Source organism: Plecotus auritus (assembly GCF_963455305.1).
Source record: "Plecotus auritus genome assembly, chromosome: 6".
NCBI lineage: Eukaryota > Metazoa > Chordata > Mammalia > Chiroptera > Vespertilionidae > Plecotus > Plecotus auritus.
The window spans coordinates 175,610,739-175,617,232 of NC_137773.1; positions in this window are offsets into that span (position 1 = coordinate 175,610,739).

The window sequence follows — 6,494 nt, forward strand, 5'->3', positions numbered from 1 at the left end:
GTTTGTGCTGCAGCCAATGAGGGAAACTTAGAGGGAGAACGTTTCATTTAATTTTCGTTTGCTTTTTCTCTCCTTTTCTTGCTGGGATGGTTTGGTCTTCTCTCCCTCCTTGAAAATGCCAAGAAGAGGGGCTGGAGGATCCTGGAAGAAAATGCCCAGAAGAAACACGTGTTAAGGACACAGAACAGGAGCTGCAGAAAACGGAACAGTCCTATCTCCGAAGGGGCTGGGGCGCAGCCAGCAGCAGAACCAGAACCCGAGAGGCCCAGCAGGTGCTCTGGGTCTGCGTGGAGCTCCGTGTTCACTGCCACCTCCCAGGGCCTGTCGCCCCGCACCCGTGGTCCTTCCCTGCCCCTTGCTTCGCCTTCCTCGCGGTCTTCTCGATGACTTTTTTGTAGTTCTGCTTCACAGCTTCCGCTTAGGCACAGCACAGTTCCTGTTCCCGGGTCGCCCATGACCCTCTGTGGCTCGCACACTCCGGCGCAGCCTCACGCCGCGTTCCGGTGCAGCGAACACCCCAGACCCCACTGTTTCCCTTGCGGGTGTCACTAAGGGGAAGCCCCGCCCACCCGGCTCTTCCGTCTCACACCCCGCCCCCCACGGGCAGCCTATAGCGTAGCTGCACTTGAGTCCTCTCTGTTCCAATCAGCTGTGATTAGCAGTTCAGGCAAAAACAAAAAAATAACAAAAACAAAAACAAAAACAAAACTGGCTGCGCATCCACAATGATTGGTGAACCTGCCTGCCATTCAGCGGGTCTGGGGCGGGCCCGAGAATTTGCATTTCTAACAAGTTCCCCGATGGCAGCTGGCTGTTCCTCTGGACCAGCCTTGGGCAAACTACAGCCCGCGGGCCGGATCCGGCTGTTCTATCCGGTTCTCTTGCTCTCCCCTCCGCTCCTTTACTTTGAATTTATATTAGTTCACACAAACACTCCATCCATGCTTTTGTTCCGGCCCTCCGGTCCAGTTTAAGAACCCATTGTGGCCCTCGAGTCAAAAAGTTTGCCCACCCCTGCCTGGACCCTGGGTTAAAACTCCACTGTGGCCGCCCCTCTGCACCTGTGCTGGCCAGGGCTTGGTTCTCTTAGCAACGCGGGGGGCAGGACCAGCGCCGGGATGGACATCTCCAGCACAACCTGTACTCTTCCTTCTCCAAACTTTCCACCCAGTTGTCTTCCTGATGTTCCTGAACCGCGGCGATCAGAGAGAAAGATGAGAAGAAGCCAGAATGGCACCAAAAGAGATGCAGAGCAAGTGCAAGGTGCTTCTCGCGCCTCTGGAGAGGGAGGGCGGAATATCAAAGAAATCGCAGTGCTGGCTCGCTCAAGGCCTCGCTTTCACGGCGCGTGAGGTCACAGGAAAAGAGGGAGAAGAACGATTCCCCACTTTTCCAGGAAGGAGTGCTCCATTGCAAAGGGGAAACGCAGTGTAATACGTCTGTCACATTAGTGTAGGTATTTACATTCCAGGCGCTCACGCAATAGCAGCTTTACCTTTAGGATCCATTTACTTTGGTGGAAATGAAGCGTCAAGATGTGGCCATCAAGGCAGTGCATTCGCCAAGGAAGCTGCCTAGGACACACATCAGCGCCTGCGGACGTTCGGAAGGTACAAGGATCCGCCGCTACACTTTCAGGCTTCACACAACCCTAGAAGGGAAACGCCCAGGCCCTGTAGTCGCCCTGGCTCCCCTGGAGTCTGTGGCCGGAGGCTGGGTTACCAGGGAGGAAGGAACCCTTTTCTGGGAAGGTTAAAGCTATCACTTGCGCAGCCTTGCCTGCTCTGACAGAGTCTGGGGTTAGGGCAGGGGTGGGCAAACTTTTTGACTCGAGGGCCACAATGGGTTCTTACTCTGGACCGGAGAGCCGGAACAAAAGCATGGATGGAGTGTTTGTGTGAACTAATATAAATTCAAAGTAAACATCATTACATAAAAGGGTACGGTCTTTTTTTAAAATTTCAATAGTTTTATTCATTTCAAACATTTTAACAAGAAGAATGTAAACACTAATTATTATAATTTGAAACTTCAAAAAATGGAGGAATCATAGCACAATAACAGACCTTATATTGAAGATGGCAAAGGCAAAATAAAATTGCCTAACAAAGGAAAGGTACAAAAGCCTTTCAAATTAAACTTAAATATAATTAAATAATTTAAAACTAAAACAAATAGAAAAGAACAAAATGTGTAAACAGTAAATTAAACATTTTCTTTAGTGCAACTTCCAAATTATGCCCGGGACGTAGATGTAGATGGCAATGTAGACTGGGTTGAAAGGTTTTTGGTCTTTAAAACATCAACTTCAGTGGGAACAGTGTTGTTGGTCTCCTTTTTAGCTAATGCTCTGATCCTGTGCTCTCCAGGGGCGTGTCTCCCTACATCACCATGATAACGTGTCTGCGCATTCCCAGGGTGATGTCGGGGGACGGTCCGCGGGCATTACAAGGAGCCTCTGGAAGATGGAGAGGTTGTTCCTTCTACTGAATCTGCCCACTCAGAAGAAGGAGCTGGGGCCGAGTTTCCCGACGCTGCCATGTTAACACTGCTGCTGGTGAAGGAGCGGAGGGGAGAGCAAGAGAACCCTCCGCTCTTTCGGCTCCGCGGGCCGGATAGAACAGCCGAACGGGCCGGATCCGGCCCGCGGGCCGTAGTTTGCCCACGGCTGGGTTAGAGGGAAAGGCTGGGCTTTGGGTCCCAGGGCTCTGGGGGAGACTGTAGGTCTACCAGGGGTCCTCAAACTTTTTAAACAGGGGGCCAGTTCATTGTCCCTCAGACCGTTGGAGGGCCGGACTATAGTTAAAAAAAAAAACTATGAACAAATTCCTATGCGCACTGCGGGCCCGGGACGCGTCGGCTGCTAAGCAGGACAGGCAGCGGCACTCGGCGGGCCGGATACATGTCCTCGGCGGGCCGCATGTGGCCCGCGGGCCGTAGTTTGAGGACCCCTGGACTAGTCACTGAGCTTCTCGGAGCCGAGTGTCCTATCTCGCCGACTTCATAATAGCATTTGATGGAGATCCGGGAGGTAACCGTAAGAAGGGGAAGAAACGCTGGTTGGTATGATCATGTATCACGTTGACCCTGAGACGCATGTCCATCCCATTGTATTGTTTCTGAAATCCGGAGGGTGGGCTGTTCCGGGAGTTCAGCCCCTGGAGGTCTCGAGGGCCCCTGGAACCGCGGACTCCGCAGCCCTCCTGAGGGACAGGAAGCCACGGGTCCCTGCCAGGCAGTCCCAAGGGCCCGGAGTCGTGTCCCAGCTAGACTTCCCGGTTCCCTAACCACAGCCGCTGATGCCTTCAATGACTTCGGGCCTACAGGGCTTCGGAACCCCAGAGGGCCTTGTTCCCTAAGTGTCTGGTTCAGTAGATCTGGGGGGCAGCTCAAGAATCGGCCTCTCGACCTAACCGGTTTGGCTCAGTGGATAGAGCATCGGCCTGCAGACTCAAGGGTCCCAAGTTCAATTCCGGCCAAGGGTATGTACCTTGGTTGTGGGCACATCCCCAGTAGGAGGTGTGCAGGAGGCAGCTGATCCATGTTTCTCTCTCATCGATGTTTCTAACTCTCTATCCCTCTCCCTTCCTCTCTGTAAAAATCAATAAAATATATTTTAAAAAAAAAGAATTGGCCTAAAATTTCCCAAATGATGCCGACGGGGCTGAGAAGCATGGCATAGTGAGCGAGGGCTGGGGACTCGGGCGGTCTTTGCTGCTCACAGTGGAATGATCTCAGGCAACTTACTGAAACTTTGGAATTCTTTGCTTTCTTCATCGATCATCCTAAAACCCTCTCTTAGGGCTGTGATGAGGTTGCATAGGATGATCTGTGTAAGGCACGCAGCTCATAGTAAAGCCTCCACACGGTTTCTAGTATGATGTGTTGTGTTTAACCATGACTGCTGATGACTTAGGGCAGGTTACTAAGTGTGACAGGAAAGACCCCCGAGGCGATCAATGTCGCCTCAGAAACCATCTCCCACACCTGCCAAAACTCCTCCATGTCTCCCACCCACGGAATAGCATTCTACTTGGCAACTCGGAGGAGGTCTCCCGGAGGCAAGAGTCTGAATAACATGCTTCCCCCACGGAACCGAGTGAAAAGGAAGCAGAAAGTTTTAAAGTCTTTTGAGAAATTTTGGCTAACAATAGAAAGAGGAAACTCACTTGGGTGTGATGCAATGGCTCCAGAAATGAATAAACGCAAACTGGGCCAGGAGCAGATTAATTGGAAAATAATTGCAGAAAAGGAAAAGGAACGGTGCCACGCTCGGCCCTCTGGGAAATCTGACAAAAGTACTGGTTTGGAGGGTTTTTTCCCTCCCGGGTCTGGGATAATTGGTATCACAATCATGTGAAACAATGTAAGTCACCCGGAGTGCCTCCATTGTCCTGGATGGGGGCGTTCTTTCTCCGGGTCACAGCAACCTCAGGGCGGGCCGGCTACGGGGAAACCAGGACGTTCTAATGATTCCCCATGAGAAGGCGTCTCTGGTGAACTTGGCCATGTGGATGTGTCAGGGGCAGACATAGGATGTTGGGGACCAGCTAGAATGGCAAGAAATATGAATCCTGCTCTGTTAACCGGGATTGGTTTGTTCTGATTAAAGAAGGCACTTTCTAACCTGGCTGGCAGCTGGGAGCTCACCTGGAAATGCAGCCCATCCTCCCCATCCAGGAGCTGCCTATTATCATGGGAAGACTAGCCACCTTGCTGCAGAAACCAGAGCCACCAGCCCTTTGGAGGTTCCCAGCCTTTGCACACCCCCAGGCCTGTGCAAATCCCCAGCCCCCCTTACCTGTAAACTGCCCATTGGCCTACCCTTTGCCTACTTCCCCGTGTCATCTCTGTCCTTCTACCCAATATAAGCAGCTGGCTAATGGGAATGCAGAGCAGATTTTTGTGGATGACCCGCTGCTCTCCCATGTTTATTCCAATCCTGCTCTCCCATGCTGCCCGCAGGACTGGAATAAACACTCAAATGATCCAACCCTGTCTCTGCTTCATCAGCTCCAGTAGACAGGCAGCACAGACCCCTGGATTGTCCAGTTACAGATGGGCTGGTCCAGGGGTGGGCAAACTTTTTGACTCGAGGGCCACAATGGGTTCTTAAACTGGACCGGAGGGCCGGAACAAAAGCATGGATGGAGTGTTTGTGTAAACTAATATAAATTCAAAGTAAACATCATTACATAAAAGGGTACGGTCTTTTTTTTTAATTTCAATAGTTTTATTCATTTCAAACATTTTAACAAGAAGAATGTAAACACTAATTATTATAATTTGAAACTTCAAAAAATGGAGGAATCATAGCACAATAACAGACCTTATATTGAAGATGGCAAAGGCAAAATAAAATTGCCTAACAAAGGAAAGGTACAAAAGCCTTTCAAATTAAACTTAAATATAATTAAATAATTTAAAACTAAAACAAATAGAAAAGAACAAAGTGTGTAAACAGTAAATTAAACATTTTCTTTAGTGCAACTTCCAAATGATGCCCGGGACGTAGATGTAGATGGCAATGTAGACTGTGTTGAAAGGTTTTTGGTCTTTAAAACATCAACTTCAGTGGGAACAGTGTTGTTGGTCTCCTTTTTAGCTAATGCTCTGATCCTGTGCTCTCCAGGGGCGTGTCTCCCTCCATCACCACGATAACGTGTCTCCGCATTCCCAGGGTGATGTCGGGGGACGCGTCTGCGGGCATTACAAGGAGCCTCTGGAAGATGGAGAGGTTGTTCCTTCTACTGAATGGGGATATAAATCCGCCCACTCAGAAGAAGGAGCTGGGGCCGTGTTTCCCGACGTTGCCATGTTAACACTGCTGCTGGTGAAGGAGCGGAGGGGAGAGCAAGAGAACCCTCCGCTCTTTCGGCTCCGCGGGCCGGATAGAACAGCCGAACGGGCCGGATCCGGCCCACGGGCTGTAGTTTGCCCACGGCTGGGCTAGTCAGTAACGCAGTGGACTACCCCACTGTAGTCAGTAGTGGATTTAATGTCATTTATTTAGGAACATGTGTATAATAAAAATATGTAATAAAGGACTTCAATGTGCCTTCTGTTTCTTTAAAAAAAAAATCACAATAACACAGGGCTGGGTAAGAGAACAGTGGACAGGCTGCTAGGTTCGGTTAGTGGCGGCAGCGTGGGAGACCTGAGGTCCCCGCCATCACCAGCCGGGGTGGGAAGGCTGCCCCACCCGCAGGGCCTCAGGCAGCTATGGTTCCGGGAGGACCTGTACTCTAGGTGTCCGGTCCCGCAGCAGCAAAGGCAGGCTCGGACCAGATCCCTCGTTTCTGAAATGTTCCCTCTCGGGTAGCCTTTTTCACCATTTCCCTTGCAACAGAAGGACTGCGTGTCGTAAATAGCTCCCTTCGCCAGCTCCTGGAGCGCTGCTCCCGCAAGCAGTATGGTTACACTAACCATGAACAGGCCGTAGTGTTCATCTTTACAGCAGCCGCCCCGCGGGGGGGGGGGGGGGGGGGAGAGAG